The sequence below is a fragment of the Salmo trutta genome, chromosome 6 (assembly GCF_901001165.1).
Source record: "Salmo trutta chromosome 6, fSalTru1.1, whole genome shotgun sequence".
Classification (NCBI taxonomy): domain Eukaryota; kingdom Metazoa; phylum Chordata; class Actinopteri; order Salmoniformes; family Salmonidae; genus Salmo; species Salmo trutta.
The window spans coordinates 26,407,805-26,426,161 of NC_042962.1; the positions used below are offsets into that span (position 1 = coordinate 26,407,805).

General features: G+C 39.7%; 1 protein-coding gene across 3 annotated transcripts in view; it reads right to left on the reverse strand.

Moving 5' to 3' along the window:
- The window catches only part of LOC115195749 (anion exchange protein 2), a 46,672-nt gene extending 36,506 nt beyond the window's left edge, over window positions 1-10,166 (reverse strand). The window contains exons 1-2 of one of the 3 annotated variants that reach the window (XM_029755952.1): window positions 10,028-10,166; window positions 7,402-7,455 (exon numbers count right to left, since the gene is read on the reverse strand). The gene's annotated coding sequence lies outside the window, so the exon portion shown is untranslated. Of the gene's footprint in view, window positions 1-7,401; window positions 7,918-10,027 lie in introns of those variants that run through there. The other 2 variants (XM_029755953.1, XM_029755951.1) reach the window with 2 other exon arrangements.
- Between the last annotated feature and the right edge of the window lie 8,191 nt (window positions 10,167-18,357).

Sequence of the window (18,357 nt, forward strand, 5' to 3'; positions counted from 1 at the left end):
ACCGTTAGAAACACTGTCTGTCCCGTCAAAGGCAGCCTAGTTTTCCTGGCAATCACTATCAAAGTGCTTCACTGAAGCCAGGGCATAATCATATCAACGACCTTGTTTGCAAGACAGGTCCTTAAGAGGTAGCCTGGCTCATAACTTAGTACAGTCAAGTACATGGAGATTAGGCCATGACGCGTGCTGTTGTTTGGAGGTTGTGGGCTGGAGAGACAACGCTTTGTTCAAAAATGTTAATTCTCCCAATCATAAGTGGACTTCAAGAGGAACAAGGAAAGGGAGTGACATTAGGGGCCGTATGCATCAAGCGTCTCAGAGTAGGAGAGCTGACTTAGGATTAGTTTTGCCTTTGATATCACAATGAATAAGACTGCATGAACAGGGGGGACCGGTCTAATCTTAGATCAACACTACTCCAAGACGCTTGATACATAAAGGCACAGGAATATGATTAATTCCATCTTAAATGATCAACAAGTCAATGATCAACAACTTAAAATGATCAACAAGAGAAAATACATCTTCTCTCAATGACACGTGACACACACACCGCACAGTTGTAATTAGGAGACATGAGAAAACTGACTGTCAAACCGCACAATAAGAACCAAAAAACAGTTTTGATGCGCTTAAAATATGACTCTCAGTAAAACTAGACACCTGCTGACTAAGAAAAGGGGAGCGATCAACAGTGGGAAGTTACAATTACAGTACATTGGGTTCCTGACCACACAACCATGGGAAACGGCTTATGCACCCCAGGGCAAGACTGTAATAACATCCATTATGATAACAATATGAACACAGTAATAATACAAAGCCAAAAAAACTGAAATTACAGCAATCACAATGAAAGGAAATCAATGTGGAGCCAAATTGCCCAGTGGATTTATCCAGCCATGTCATAACTTCTTCAGGGATCTGATATTTTCAGCCTGCAATCAATCAGCCTTCCAGACTTTTGAATATGGGACATTTATCATCCTAAAATTGAAAGGAGATGACTGTGGACTACAGGAAAAGGAGGACTGAGCACACCTCCATTCTCATCGACGGGGCTGTAGTGGAGCAGGTTGAGTGAGAGTTAAGTTCCTTGGTGTCCACGTCACCAATAAACGAACATGGTCCCTCGGGAGACTGAAAAAAATTTGGCATGGGTCCTCAAAAGTTTCCAAAGCTGCACCATCAAGAGCTTTCTGACTGGTTGCGTCACTGCCATGGTATGGTAACTGTTTGGCCTCCCACCGCAAGAAACTACAGAGGGTAGTGTGTACTGCCTAGTACTTCACTGGGGCCAATCTGCCTGCCATCCAGGACCTCTATACCAGGCGGTGTCAGAGCAAGATTCTGGAAATTATGGATTGACATTTTATGTTTCTGCATCCAGTATGAAGGTAGAGGTAGTTTTGTGAGCCAATCAGCATGGGAAATTAACAACAGTCAAATGCTGGTAGATTTAGGCTGGCTTGTAGACATAGGCGGGTGGTCACACAGAGCATTTTTTATTTTTTTATCCAAAGCCCACTTGTAATTAAAAAAAAATGTAATTTAAAAAAAAACATGCATATGAGTGTTTGTGTCATCTCGAAGAGAGAATCTCAACACTAGTGGTGAAAGCGAGGTAGGGTACAGCATAGATTCAATATCTGGTTCAAACAATAGAGAAAGATGGAGGCCTTGCCTGCTTGAAAAGGTATAGAACACATTAATATGTTGTTTTAACATTACAAAACATGTACATGCGTTTTAAAGAAATGTGGCTGATAAAATATTTGAGTGGCTAATAACATTTGGGCATTAAATTTCCCACCCTGGAGCCAATGCTAACTAGCATTAACGCAATGACTGGAAGTTTACCGGAACAGCTAGCATGCCAGCTTGCAAGATCACTAGTCTATGATATGGCAATACAGGTGGATGAGACCCTTTACATGAGTGAGCATTTCCTGCTTGAGGTTTGGTCATCTAGCCCGGTGGCGTCCTTTGCAGCCTTCTGCACCATTTCCCTTCCAGAGCGGAAGTATACTGGCAAATAACGCTATGTAAAGTCTTCCATTTCTCTAATCTATGTTTAGTCAAGTCACCGGAGTTTCCACAATTCTGATGTCACCTTAAGTCACCTGGTACTCAATAAACCTTATGGTGACATAACTAACTCCTCATCAATGTCTGAGATTCCATTCTAATGCTATCACAAGACGTCTACCTACTTTCACAAAGCAAAATATGGATCAGCGCTGTAAAATTACAAAAAAAAAGATTAAAATAGAGTATTAGAAATCAATATTTTACTATCAAACCAATGTTCGTTACCTGGGTAGTTTGAATCTGACAGGAGACTTGAGAAGGTATTTACAACTTTATGACACCAGTGGCAGAGTTCCATGAAACAACTTAATTGCTTACTTCCATCAAGCAGTAGCAGCGCTCTACACTGACCTTTTTTATAGGAAGCACGTGTGCGCCTAAATTGAAGGTTCACACAAAGAAATTTAGGAGCACAATGAAACATGAGGTTATAAAGCTAGAATCCTTAATTTTTCTAGGCGCACTGGCGCTCGCAAATATTTAGGCGCATATGCAATTAAAATGGTCGCACTTTAGAGCCCTGAGTAGGCCTATTTGATTCCCAATTTCCCACTCATACCAGTGAACTTCCAATGTCTCAAACATAGGAATTAAATAGCATCTGTGCTGTGTCTACTTAAATTGACAGAACAATAAGGACCTGCTCTGAAAACAGTCTGCATTAGAGTCAAATAATGCTCCCCTAGGGAAAGCTCACCACTTTATAATTAACTGCAGTTAAAACCCATACATTTCGATTAGCATTTTGCCTCCTAGGCCTGTATGACTTGCACAGCATGACAGCTCCGTGAGATTATAAAGAACTTGGGTCACGCAATATGCAGTAAGCTAAGAGTACGCTTATAGCAAAGCCTAGCAGCTGATCAGTTTAGAGTGGTTATTGTAGTAGTATTGATATCTGCAAATGATTTAATATAACATGTAAAGTGAGTCTATACAGTCAGTACCACTCAAGCTTATAAGAAGCTGTTGTAGGCTCAATCTACATGACAAGCCAATAACTCTTGGAAGCCTCAATTCAAGAGTGGTAGTAAAAACATGTGTTGCAGTTGGAGACAGTTTTAAGCCTTTAAATTGTGTGGCATAAAAGTATAGACCACAGATTACATACTGGCATACTTCAATCAAAAAGGCATCATTTCAGGAAAAGCAGTTCAATAAGAAATCTAACTGCCAATGAAAATGCCATTCCACAAATAGACAATTATAATGTGGAAACCTCATTGTTGACACAACGTATACTTAAGATGATTTAAGATTTTACTTAGTCTATGCTTAGGCTATATTAGTGTATGCGACTCCTGTTTTAGGGACAGGCTTTATCTTTCTTGAAAACAACTTGTTTTTAGTGGTTTTGCAGGGTTAGCATAGAATATGTAGGCTATAGGCTACATTGCATTAGCATAGTGATAGCACTTCTGCTCAAGTGTGAGGTGTCCCTTAGATAAATCTTTAAGGCCAGCACCAACCTAACTCAAAATACACGGTGTTCATCTATGAAGCCTCAATGTCTAATTCACAGAACAGAGTTCATCGACTCCAATTTCTAATGATTGGGAGGCTTCAAGACACAGGAGAATGTGGACTAGATGTCGACCAATTAAGATTTTAACGTCGATACCAATATAAATTATTGGAGGACCAAAAAAAGCGGATACCGATTAATCAGACGATATATATAGATAAAATTACAACAATACTATCTGAATAAACAATGAACACTTATTTTAACTTAATATAATACATAAATAACATCTATTTAGTCTCAAATAATGCAAAAACAGTGTTTGAGAATAAAGTAAAAGTGCAATATGTGCCATGTAAAAAAGCTAACGTTTAAGTTCCTTGCCCAGAACATGAAAGCTGGTGGTTCAATATTCCCAGTTAATTAAGAAGTTTTAGGTTGTAGTTATTATAGGAATTAGGACGCGTCGACTATCTCTCTCTATACCATTTGTATTTCATGTACCTTTGACTATTGGATGTTCTTATAGGCACTTTAGTATTGCCAGCCTAATCTCGGGAGTTGATAGGCTTGAAGTCATAAACAGTGCTGTGCTTCAAGCATTGATAAGAGCTGCTGGCAAACGCACCAAAGTGCTGTTTGAATGAATGCTTACGAGCCTGCTGCTGCCTACCACCGCTCAGTCAGACTGCTCTACCAAATATCAAATCCTAGACTTAATTATAATAAACACAGAAATACTAACCTTTGGTCATTAATATGGTAAAATCCAGAAACTATAATTTCTAAAACAAAACGTTTATTCTTTCAGTGAAATACAAAACCGTTCCATATTTTATAGAACGGGTGGCAACCCTAAGTCTAAATATTGCTGTTAACATTGAAGGTTGTGCAATGTTGTCATAATTATGTAAAATTCTGGCAAATTAATTACGGTCACAGTTCGCAACGAGCCAGGCGGCCCAAACTGTTGCATATACCCTGACTCTGCTTGCACTAAACGCAAGAGAAGCGACAAAATTTCCCTAGTTAATATTGCCTGCTAACATTTTTTTTCAACTAAATATGCAGGTTTAAAAAAAATATATACTTCTGTGTATTGATTTTAAGAAAGGCATTGATATTTATGGTTAGGTACATTTGTGCAATGATTGTGCGCGAATGCGCTTTTGTTAAATCATCACCTGTTTGGCGAAGTAGGCTGTGATTCGATGGTAAATTAACAGGCACCGCATTGATTATATGCAACGCAGGACAAGCTAGTTAACCTAGTAATATCATCAACCACGTGTAGTTAACTAGTGATTATGTGAAGATTGATTGTTTTTTATAAGATAAGTTTAATGCTAGCTAGCAACTTACCTTGGCTTCTTGCAGCCACAAGGTCATTTTGAAGCTGCACTCACGTAACAGGTGGTCAGCCTGCCACGCAGTTTCCTTGTGGATTGCAATGTAATCGGTGTCCAAAAAAGCCGATTACCGATTGTTATATAAACTTGAAATCGGCCATGCTGATTAATCGGTCGACCTCTAATGTGGACAACTCCAAACAAATGTCATGTTCCCTCAGATATTCCCCAGTGGTGTAGACTATTCCTATTTGTCACCATAATCAACACTGAACAACTTATATACACGAGAGGAACCTTATCAAATACACTAAAGCAGGGCTGTCCATACTCATTTTGCCTGGCAGGCAGTGGTGTAGTGGAGGGTATAAGCCGTATACATACTTTTTTTGTTTTTGTAGGCATATACCATATCAATTAATAAGGCTGATGGAAAAGATACAAATGCTTAGCTAAAAATGTTGATAAACTATTACTCCACATTTTAAGCGCAGAAATGCAATTTCCGGAAATTGCACCATTCTAAAATGCACACCACCGCACATGCGAGCGGTTTGATGGACAGAGATGGAAATATCCTTTAGTAATTTTGAAATAGGGGAAATCTAAAGATGCAACAACTATCATAGGTTGCTAATATGACTAGGATAATGCATTTGGCTGCTAGACAATGAAACTAAGTTGATTTGAAAACCAACAGAACAGGAGAGCGCATATGAAGAAGTCTTTACAAAATAATTGCCTCCACGTTTCTATGGTGGGATTTTGACTATAGGCTACTTTGAAGCAAGGTAAGAGATGCCTCATAATATGAAGTAAACGTCCAAGTCTCAAACAATTAAGGAACAGGAAAAATATAGCGAAGCTAATGATAGGCCTAACTGTCTTCTGGTAGATGGACAGGTTTTCCCAAAAACTTCCTCAATTAAATGTTAACTAGCTACAAAGTAGCCTATGCCTACCTGGCAGAATGATATGATTATTTGCACCAAACCAGTGGCCATTTGTTTTGCAAACTCCATCTTATACAGAAACACAGCTAGCCAAACAACAGTGCTGCACAGTTGAATTAAAAGGGTAACTACACAAAACTAAAATGAACATTTCTAGATTTTTCCCTCACCTCAAAAGTGGTCACCTGAAGTGGTTTAAGCGTTGTTGTGGTCTTTAAAGATCACATTTTGTTGTTAATAATCTATTAAAATAAAGTGTGACTTTGAGAGCCAAAAAGCTGAAACCTGGAGTGAGTGTCATCAGAGACCTAAACCTCTGCAGGTCCACTCGGGGAAACTTCACTTTCAATTCATTGAATTACTTATCAGAATAGAGCACAACGCAACTCTAAACAAATTAACCTTGCTGTACGGTATTAAACTAAAATCACAAAAACTCACATTGAATGAAGCAGACAAAAACCAAAAGAGCCAAATCGAAGTAAATGGTTAAAAGTAACATGAAAACAGCCAAACAGGACAGGTTAGGTATCAAAACTTCCAAAGCAAATGTAGCCTGTGTAGCCTCATTTATCTGTTTTAATAGTGGGCCTACTATTACCCTACTTGCACAGTACAGTTTGGGTTCGACCAGACTGTGAAAGACCAATATGGGATTCATCATTTTAGGTAATTCAGAGTGTATCTTATTGTTTTTCATAGCATCTTTCACACAGAGCACCTTTCCAGGACGTTGATGCTACTTGTCTAGTGAAGAGATTGTATTGTAAGTCCATTATAATAAAAAAATTAAAACGGTTTTAATCAAACCACCTGCCAGTTGCATTGAATCAGCTCGAAGGCAGGATCTGGTCCACGGGCCTTACGTTTGACACCCCTGCACTAAATAGGTACAGAGACAGACTACAGAGGAAAAACCTAAAATGTAGCCTAGGCACCAACTGACTACACTTACAGACCATGAATGAGCTAGACAGGGGAAAGTTTTCAGAAAGTGAAAAGAAATGCCCAAACCTCCAATAGAGCAAACAAATAACTCTGAGGGAAGCAAACGCATTTATCATGAACTCAAAATGCCACTTAGCAAACCATGTGTGTTGCTGAAAACAAGTTCATAAAGTCTCTATTCCGGGCTTTATACGACTGTGGCAAAGTGTTTGTTGGAGCCACTTAACTAGAAGAGCACAAACAGTGCAGACTGGAATATGATAGGAAATTAGGATCATTTTTCTGGAGTGAGTGTCACCGAAGACCTAAACCTCTGCAGGTCCACTAGGGGATACTTCAGTCTCAATTCATTGAATTACTTAGAGCACAACGCAACTCTAAACAAATTAACCTTGCTGTACGGTATTAAACTGAAATCAAAAACTCACATTGAATGAAGCAGACAAAAACCAAAAAGATCCAAATTGAAGTAAATGGTTAAAAGTACCATGAAAACAGCCAAACAGGACAGGTTAGGTATCAAAACTTCTAAAGCTTCCAACAAGTCACCACCGAGACCGTAGAGAGAGACAACTTCAAAAACCTTGTACTGTACCTTTGTGTGCCTCCTGCAGGGGAGCCTGACATTGTAGTGCAAAGCTGAACGCCGCTGTGAGGGGAGACCAGGAACTGGACAAAGTGAAGGAAAGAAAAAGAAAAGCGTGAGACAAAAAGAAAGACAGAAAGCAAGCTGCAATTAGAGGCTTTCTGTGTGGCTTTACTGGCCGTGGTGGGCTCCTAGCCTAGTTTATTGTTCCCCCAGATGCACCCTCACACCAACAGTCACAGACTGATAAATGCAGCCTTCCTCCTAAGGATTATGTTTCCTCCTGCAGCCCGCTGACAAGTAGCCATGTGACTGGAGTCAGTGACGACTCACCACTGAGTCAGAGGCTTCAGACAAGCACACAGACACACTTTTTTTAGACGCAATTGAACAGGCCTATAGCCTATGAACTGAACACAAAACAAAATCAACTACGGTATAAACATTATACCTCTATCTGGAATTTCACAAAAGAAACAGATAACACACATTTCCTTGTAATAGAACAAGGCCAAAGTGATGGAGTCGTGTAGCTAATCTTGTGTGATGAAAACCTTCACCTCCAGCGTCACAGTAGCAATACAGCCATAATGTGTGGTGATAACTATCCCACCAGAATAATGTGACCCTGGATTAGGAAATACCTCAGCCTTCCAATATATCATTTTTATGACCTCATCATCAATAGATTAATGCAGGGAAGCAGTCCACCAATCTTCAGATGTCTGGCTCCAACTATATTGACACAGGCGAAACCTGGGACAATAATGCTTGACTATAGTGTGCCACAATGGGCAAGCAGTGTAGTAAATACTGTAGACATTGACAATACGACATGAAAGAGAGCGCGACAAAATCTGGTTGCCATGACATACAATCAACTGGACCTTGAGCTGAATAGCAATTCTGTGCTGAACAATGACAAACGGTGGCGTAGGGCTGGGCCGTATATCATATTTCATAAAACGGGTTGTTTGGATCCTTGATGCTGACTGGTTGATATGCAGGAGTTGTGGGACAATAACCCTCGCAAAATAACATGGTGTTAATGTCAATTCCACTGTCTCCGCAGCCCAGGCAGGAAATTCATAAACATCTACATATTATTTGTCCATGCTACTATTTGGTTAGCAACAGTTGCTGTTGTACAAACCTATCTGTCAGCCTCTACGACCTGTGCAACAATCTCTCCTGTGCCAGTAGGCTAGCTAGCCCAAGAATGAACATGAAACTAATAATTCACCATGGAAACCGTAAACTCAGAATTCCAGTGCTGGAGTGCCATTTTAGCAGGCAACAATGTGAGTGGGACGTTCCATTCTCCCAGCCTAAGAAGAGGCAAGCACCGGCCCTTGTCTTCACCTTGTCAAAGGATAATTCCCAGGTTCTCAGGCATTATTGCTTAATTACTGCATAGGCCTACCGGTATTTATCCACACACTGGTGTGGATTTTTGCTGTACCCTCTAACAGTATTTTATATGTTGGATTTGTTACATTAAATAATTCAGTCAATTATTTAAAATCATTCGTTTTTAAAATCGCCAGCAAGAAACTGCTAACAGCTGAGCTAGGTAACTTTCAAGCACAACAAGTCTACAAATTATGGAGTTGAGACCCCTGAAAATCGTCAGACTGCCCTCTAGTGGCAAAAGTACGTTTTTTTTGGTTTACTATTTTTTTTTAAATACTAAAGACAAAAAAAACATGACAGTATGTAAATTACAAATTAGAATAGGAAATGAAGAAATTGATGACATTTCTGGAAGTGAATGCTTGAATTGAACAAATAGCCTAACTACACAACTGGAAACCATTGGTCGAGTACCAGCGTGAGGCTACAAAATAACATTTTGATGCAATGTTCTACAAAGAAGACTACTTTACTGTCAGTTTTGTCCTCCTATTATTTTTGCTTTATAATGTTCAACCAATCAGAATGGAGAAAGCCAATTACAAATAATTTACATGTACTATCTGTACATTACATGTACTATCTGTGTAGTAATGTTCTCAGAATGCCATTTGCATTCTATAGCCTAATGTTACCTAGCTAACTAACATTGAACCTATTTGGTTAACTTTAGCTAGCTATGACAATCGGTTTGTATTGCTGGTACTATATGGATTAGGATTATGGTTAATTATTTAGCTAGCATGTCTAAACAAAAATACAACACTTCGCAAGATGATTACATGAACCATAAAGTTAGCCAGGTGTGTCTGACGGTGATTACGGCTATCTATTGTACAATAATGCCAAAATATTTGTATCTGGAATTTGTCTTTGAGCATCAGTAGAACACGCCTGACTCTCCTCCACCAGTCATACAAGGAGAATGGTCTAATGCCTCCCATCAAAAAGAGAGCTGGCCCAAGCAAGCGCAGCTTAGACCTGAAGCATGAGGACTTGCAGCGAGTTGTGAACTTCAACAATTACGCAGAGCATAATGCAATAGTATTACCAGGACACAAACACTTGGTGGAAAGCTGCTGCCATCCCATGTGACAAAATCAGCGATGTGGCGTCTCTACAAGGAATCGATGACAACACTTTGTATGTAAAGCATAAAACAACGCATTTTGATCATTTAATTTACCTCCAACATGACTGGCACAACTTTTATTGATCTCACATTTTTTGTTAATTCCTGTTTTCCAGCCTCGAAGCTTTAGAGCCTGGTGTTGTTGCCGCCAAGGAGTGTTCGGACTCAGTCGGGACCAGGTTTCAGCTGCTGAGACATCCTTCCTCCCATAGATGGTCTGCCTGCACCACCTGGACTGGACACAGCTAGACAAACATATATTTTTGAGAAGATCAGGGAGTTTTGTGATGAAGAGGTTATGGACATCATATGCCCTGCACCAAAATCAAGAGCAGGACAGAAACAAGTTCTCCAAATATAGATTCCCTTCTTTATGCTTGGTTCATATGGACCAGTAATCAGGACTATCTTCAGTGCCTTTATTCAAATGACTCTCTCCTTTTTATCCTGCTGCTCAGCCACTTTACCCCTGATTGTATGCATATAACTACCTCATCTATCACTGATATCGTTATAGTACATAGTGTCAATATAAATATAATATACATTATCTGATATTGCTACTGTGCAAGTAACCATTTGGCTGTACCGTTTACAGCTTCTGTAGAGATCCATACACTTATCTAACATTTAAAATAAAACTATTTTCTATCTGGACACTTTGTTACCTGGAATTTGTTCCTTAATTGTAGGCTACTACTTTTAGTCTTAATCTTTACTACAGTTCTCACTGTTTAGTACGTGACCTCGCATGTGAATCCTTAAAGAGATGGGTGGGCCTGGCTTAAGAGGGTGTGGACAACGCTGAATGGGTGTAGACAAAGGAGAGCTCTCCAGTAGGTACCAAAACATTCAAAGGCCAGTTTATCAACTTTCAAAGCAGAATTACTTTCCCATTGTTCCTCAAAATGCAGTGTATGATATACCATTTTGTAGCTCTGTGTCTCTGCTTTTATCCAGTGTAAAAAACACAAATTACAAATTTTGCTACCTAAGATCGAGTCAAGGTGGTTGGTCACATTTCTTTCAGGGTTTGTACAGTGACAAGTCAAATTCAAGGACTTAGGTACTTTTTCAAGCACTAATATTTATTTTCAAGGACCATCAATTTGCAATAGTTCCTATTATGCAAGTGTTTCTAGTCGCCGCCATATATCGCCACAACCTCGCGAGGGGAAAAAACGAACTATTCATCACTATCTTACAAGTTCTACTCAATAATAGATGTTTCACTACATACATGGAGTGGTAAGTCAGTACTGATGATGTTGACTGATTTCCTTATATGTACTGTAACTCAATACATTGTTTTTTGAAATTGTAACATTTATATTTTTGTTCAGTGTACATGATAATAAAATTGTCTTTATATTTCACAAAATTTTAGGTCCCACAGGCTGTCCCAACACAAAAGGACCCTAAGTTTGGAACCCACTGTACTACTAACGCTCTCCTTGCTTGCTTTAATACTTCCTCTCTCGGTGCATCTCCTTTGCCTCGTTCATTGCATTCTGACTCACCACTGTGTGTCACTAGTCACATTAAAGAAAAGGCATTTTGTTATGAGAACTTGATTATAGCTAGCTTAATTTCAGTCAACTGCTCCCGCTGAGGTCAGGCTCTGTTCAACATTAGCTTCCAACTTCATCCTTCTAGCCAACTAGTTATCGCTAGCTACCTGGCTAACAGCTAGAGCACTTGAGCTACCTAGCTAGCTAGACTTGTGACTGAAATATCAGCGACTATTTACCAGTTGTACACTCATTTTTAGTGTCAGTTTTTTTTCCCTGTTTGGGGGATGTCTGCTGACACAGCAGGAGTCAATGGATGCCAAAAAAAAATCCCCGCTGTCAGCAATGTCTCCCACTTGCCACTGTAGGTCTGGGCTGATGTAGTTCATTTCAACTCTTGGCCTGTCGTGGGTGGAGTCTGTCGATGGACAGAGTGGTGAATGAATGCGCTGCAAACAAGGCAAATACAAGGGAGCAGGTGAACATAATGAGCATACATGAATCGTTCATGATTCCACTCGTTTGCAGAGGTATGTGCGATTAGAACTCAGATCAAGAAGCCTTCTGACTGTTGAACAACGCTGGGAACGCAATAAGTGTAAATGATAATTAGCAAAAACAAGCGAGTAAACTATTTCACAAATAAAAAGGTGAGTAAATGACGTTAACGTGTTCACCCTCCACTACATCCCTGGATGGGTCTGGCAAAACCCTTCATAAACATAAATATCCTGATAAGCAGGAAATAATCTGCATTTGCCCGGCCTTTTAGCTATCGATGTGACATTTGCTGGCGCATAAATCAGTCAGTTATGTACCTGCTTGGCAGTCGCAGTGTGGTTGGACTGAGCGAGCTTGCCTAGCAACTAGCGTGAAAAACACATGATAAAACTCAGTAGTCTGCCAGGAAATGAATTCACAATACCAATACATTTATTTTTTTATATTCTTCATTTTAACATATTTTATAATTGTCTGTTGTCCTCTCATTTTAATTCAAGTACCAACTTCAGAAAATGTCAGATTTTTAAGGTATTCCAGTACTTGAATTTCAGAGTGCAAAATTCAAGTACTTTAAGCACGTCGTGCGAACCATGTTCTTTGTATATATCCATTATAATGATCCTGACAAATTAATTTGCTTTGATTAGAGAAGCTGACAGTCACGTCACGTTCATTTGCATGGCACGGTGGTGATCGCAACATGTTGCACAGGTCGGATAGGCACACAGCGAGGTTTATATTAACCCCCGCTGAACCAAATGCTAGCCTAGTACAGGGCTTTTTCTGGATCAAAAATGGGGCTTAGGTGGTGGTCGTGGCGGGGGCATGGCTAATGATGGTTGTCTGACCTAAAAATGTTGGCCGCAGGGACAAAATGTAGCTGTTTTAAAGCTAATTTCCTGCAATTCTACACATTTTGCCATGAGGCCGAGAGAAAAATGAGCAGTTTTATAGAAAATGTACTGCAATTCACCACATTCTGTCATGGCTTATGCTATCTGAGTGACTCAAACAATACTCCTGAATGTATCATTTTTTATATTTTAGATCTTAAAGATAATTTTTTTATATAAATGTAGGTCCATTATCTTTTCTACATAGATTGTGGTTTTAGTCATTTAAAGTTTATACTGATTTTTTCTCCCATCCAGTTTCGTTTTTTAATTTTTTATATATATATATATATATATATACACACATATATATATATATACACACATATATATATATATATACACACATATATACATATACACACACACATAGATACAGTTGAAGTCGGAAGTTTACATACACTTAGGTTGGAGCCATTAAAACTGTTTTCAACCACTCCACAAATTTCTTGTTAACAAACTATAGTTTTGGCAAGTCGTTTAGGACATCTACTTTTTCCAACAATTGTTTACAGACAGATTATTTCACTGTATCACAATTCCAGTGGGTCAGAAGTTTGCATACACTAAGTTGACTGTGCCTTTAAATAGCTTGGAAAAATCCAGAAAATGATGTCATATCATGGCTTTAGAAGCTTCTGATAGGCTAATTGACACCATTTGAGTCAATCGGAGGTGTACCTGTGGATGCATTTCAATGCCTACCTTCAAACTCAGTGCCTCTGCTTGACATTATGGGAAAATCAAAAGAAATCAGCAAAGACCTCAGAAAAAATTTGTAAACTTCCACAAGTCTGGTTCATCCTTGGGAGCAATTTCCAAACGCCTGAAGGTACCACGTTCATCTGTACAAACAATAATACGAAAGTATAAACACCATGGGACCACGCAGCCGTCATAGCGCTCAGGAAGGAGATGCGTTCCGTCTCCTAGAGATTAACGTACTTTGTTGCGAAAAGTGCAAATCAATCTCAGAACAGCAGCAAAGGACCCTGTGAAGATGTTGGAGGAAACAGGTACAAAAGTATCTATATCCACAGTAAAATGAGTCCAATAGACATAACCTGAAAGGCCGCTCAGCAAGGAAGAAGCCACTGCTCCAAAACAGCCATAAAAAAGCCAGACTACGGTTTACAACTGCACATGGGGACAAAGATCGTACTTTTGAGAAATGTCCTCTGGTCTGATGAAACAAAAATAGAACCGTTTGGCCATAATGACCATCGTTATATTTGGAGGAAAAAGGGGGAGGCTTGCAAGCCAAAGAACACCATCCCAACCGTGAAGCACGGGGGTGGCAGCATCATGTTGTGGGGGTGCTTTGCTGCAGGAGGGACTGGTGCACTTCACAAAGTAGATGGCATCACGAGGCAGGAAAATTATGTGGATTTATTGAAGCAACATCTCAAGACATCAGTCAGGAATTTAAAGCTTGGTCGCAAATGGGTCTTCCAAAATAGACAATGACCCCAAGCATACTTCCAAAGTTGTGGCAAAATGGCTTAAGTACAACAACGTCAAGGTATTGGTGCGGCCATCACAAAGCCCTGACCTCAATCCCATAGAACATTTGTGGGCAGAACTGAAAAAGCAAGGAGGCCTACAAACCTGACTCAGTTACACCAGATGTGTCAGGAGGAATGGGCCAAAATTCACCCAACTTATTGTGGGAAGCTTGCGGAAGGCTACCCGAAACGTTTGACCCAGGTTAAACAATTTAAAGGCAATGCTACCAAATACTAATTGAGTGTATGTAAACTGCTGACCCACTGGGAATGTGATGAAAGAAATAAAAGCTGAAATAAATCACTCTACACTATTATTCTGACATTTCACATTCTTAAAATAAAGTGGTGATCCTAACTGACCTAAGACAGGGAATTTTTACTAGGATTAAATTTCAGGAATTGTGAAAAACTTAGTTTAAATGTATTTGGCTAAGGTGCATGTAAACTTCCGACTTCAACTGTACCAATTATATTATTACAAATTCCTGTGTGATAATTTCTCTGCATGTACATATGTCTTTTTTTTTGGCTGGCAGCCTACACAGGTACGTGGTATAAACTGTGTAAATTGAGATGAATACTGTGTCTGAAACGGGAAAAAAATGACAAGCAAATAAAAATGTGGTCAAAATATTTAAAGAAGCTGCCATGCGGGGAATTGTAAGTGGTTCGTTTCAGCTCGTATCTTGTTATTGATACCGTCTCTTGTTTTGAGGTGTTTTCACTGATGTCATGTCTATGCTAATGTGGCAAAAATGCACTAGCTAACCAACAACTGTAAATATGTATTTGAGAGACAAGTGCTCATTGTACAAATGTATGTTTTCAATAAACATTTGGAGACTTATAGTTTACATGTTGTCAACAATCTAAGCCAACCCCGCCTGTTGTGTCCCGTAGATGGGCACATGTCGGTTTTGTTGCTAAACAACTAACCTGTCTATAACTCCCTGCTATCAACCAATCAGCATTCAAACTTACCATTTTAAAATGGCAGTTCATTTGAAAAATAATTGGAATCATTACACTTAAAGTGGCTGACTCGCTAGCTAACAGTCAAATGTTTTTTTCCTTTGTTCTATTGCGTTAAGACAATGCCATTGTCATGGAGAATGTGGTTTTGTTATAACCTATTACTGATTTTGAGATACTGAAATGATTGCAATCAGGCTTTATTGTAGTCCAGAGGTATAGTAAGCTTCATATCTCTGTTAGGAAAGACGGAACTATCAATCCGCTTAAAACTTCAAACAATTCCACATAAAGTCAACTAAGGTACTGGATTATACATGTTTTGAACAAAGTGTGCAGTAATTCAATCTAAACACTTAACCAGTGGGTCAAACAACAAGCATTCCTACATCAGCTTATATGAGACTTAGTGCTGAAAAAATGCCTGTAGCCATGGGTGACAAGCCCTATGTGAGCCTGTGTGTGTGCGCGCACGCGGGGAGGGTTACAATTAGGGTAAGGGTTCGTAGTTAGGGAAAATATGATTTTGAATGGAAATTCATTTTAGGTCCCCATGATGATAGAAGAACAGTGTGTGTGTGTACACTTGTTTTCCTACCTTATCAGGACCCCAATGTCCTAATAATTCACCCGAATGTCCTGATAAGGTAGGAAAACAAGAACCCGAATTTGGTCAAATGCTATTTTAAGGTTAAGTGTTCGATTTAGGGTCTTGGGGTTAGGTAAATGTTTACCCCTGAAAAAGTCCTGAAATTTCACGAAAACACAGCTGTGTGTGTGTGTGTGTGTGTGTGTGTGTGTGTGCGCGTGAGAGAAAGTATTAGTGTGCATGCATGATTGTTTGTCATTGGGTATATGTGCTCACTTGGAGTCACATGACATTCTGGAAGAAAGAGGAAACGCAGCTCAAAAGCCACAATGAGCTCAAACTAGACACCAGTTCAAAGACTGTGGTTTCCTCTGTTCCAATAGCACTCTGAAAATAGCATTTATCCATGGAGTACTGTGGTCAGACCTATAAAAACAGGTGCGAGAGCCACTTTGGATTGTGGAGGATGAGCTTTTTTACCGTGGCCACCAGACAATTAGGCGAATGCTCAGTAGATAGTTTGAAATGTAAACAGCATTCTTTCTCTGCTCCTTCTGCAACACAGTCAACTACATTCCCTAGGGCAGTTCCAATATTTCAAAATGGAAAACAGAGTACATATTTGCTTGCGGAAATAGTTGACGATGTGGTGAGCAACAGCGTCATCCAAACCTGGCTGAAATGACCAAAACTTCTGTAACTGGGCAAAAACATGAACATAAAACTAAGACTATAAATATAGCCTAGTCTATATAACAGATTTAAAAAGGTATTCTAACCAATTGCCAGATACATAAAAAAATATCTAATAATAATGAAAGGTATACCTTTGACGTATAACTATGGTGTTTTAAACACTTCGAGTTCACTTGGACTGAGTTTTGAAACCATCAGCAAAACTCCTTTCTGCAGCAGATTCTCCTGCTTCCTGTCATTTCTGTTCCTGTTTTAAGCCTGTAGCCCAGTGTTTCCACTAGTTTTTTTGCAGCAGTGGCAGAGGTACTGTGAGAAGAACACTTCTGGTGACTTTTTTAAAAGGACATTCTAGGGTTGGGCGTTATACTGTATTTATCATATCCCGGGGTATTTTGAAATACCCACAGTATGGTTTTCAATAGTATAGGATTATAAAAAAAAAAAAAGATACGTGGATATTTGTACTTTTTAAATAAATACCTGCAGTGCAGTCAATTTGTGCATTAATAGATAAAGCGTTGCCCATGCTAATAAAGCCTTTTGGCCACTAGAGGCCTCTATCATTCTCTATGATCTAGATGCTCACTCAGATCAACGATCCCTCAGAAGCTAACTTTTTTTGTAATGTCAAATAGTGGTAACATTATTAATCCCGGAGCAGGCAACATATCATTACACATTTGCAAGTAATAAACAGGCGCACCATAAAAAAATTCACCAGTCCCCTGATTAGTCAAAGCCCTCTCCAAATTGTCTTGGGCACCGACTTGAATAAGAAGGACCCTGGATCTAGATAGAAGTTTGATATAAGCCCAGCTGGCCTATTGGTTTATTCCTATGGGGATCTGGCAGTGGTCAGTGTTGATAGCTTCGTCTCCGTTGAAAAGTTGTTTCCCTTGAAATAGCACTAGCACTTGGGGGTTGTTTCAGCTGAAACATTGAACATGCAGACGTATATCTCTCTGTCCAGACTTCAGAGAGCTGGGGCCGGTAGGACCCCAGGCTTCGCCAGTTTTGTGCACACAGTAACTGGAGTGTTTCCAGGATCACACACACAGCAACAGCTGCTCCTGATGAATCTACTGTACGTCCAGCTCTCTCCATCTACCCTCACAAGAATCAGTCAGACGGCTCTGTCTGTCCAGCTCTGACTGCAAGTTAAGTAGCACCTGTCTTGGGGTGGGGAAGGATATATAAAAGGGCCGATTGAGGACATCCCGTGGTGGCATGCCGATATGGAGGTTTTCATGTGCTTCCTTATTGTCAACAGACCCCACTGTCTAAAGACAAAAATTCAGTCATCGTTCTGGCCTCGATACCAGTGGAGGCTGGTGGGAAGAGCTATAGGGGGACAGGCTCATTGTAATGGCTAGAATGGAATTCATGGACCAGAGCCAAACGTGGTTTCTAGGGGTGTAAGAGTACACGTATTCGTACCGAACCATTCAGTACAGAGACCTTGGTTCAGTCCGGACTGTGAACCCGATTACATTTAAAAATACAAACCCTAGGCCTATAGGCTATGCCTACGCTGCATTGGAAGCCTATGCCTCTTGAGTAATTCTGAGCTGAAAAAGAATACTAATTTCAGGCTATTCCGTTAAAACAACTAGACTATGACCACATTGTAACCAAAATTCAAATCTTAATTGCCACATTTCAAACAGTCCTTTTATGAGGCGCAACCGGGAACTAGTTCTGTAAGATGGCGAGTGGTGTTGTCGATAAAGGATCACTGTTTAAATCT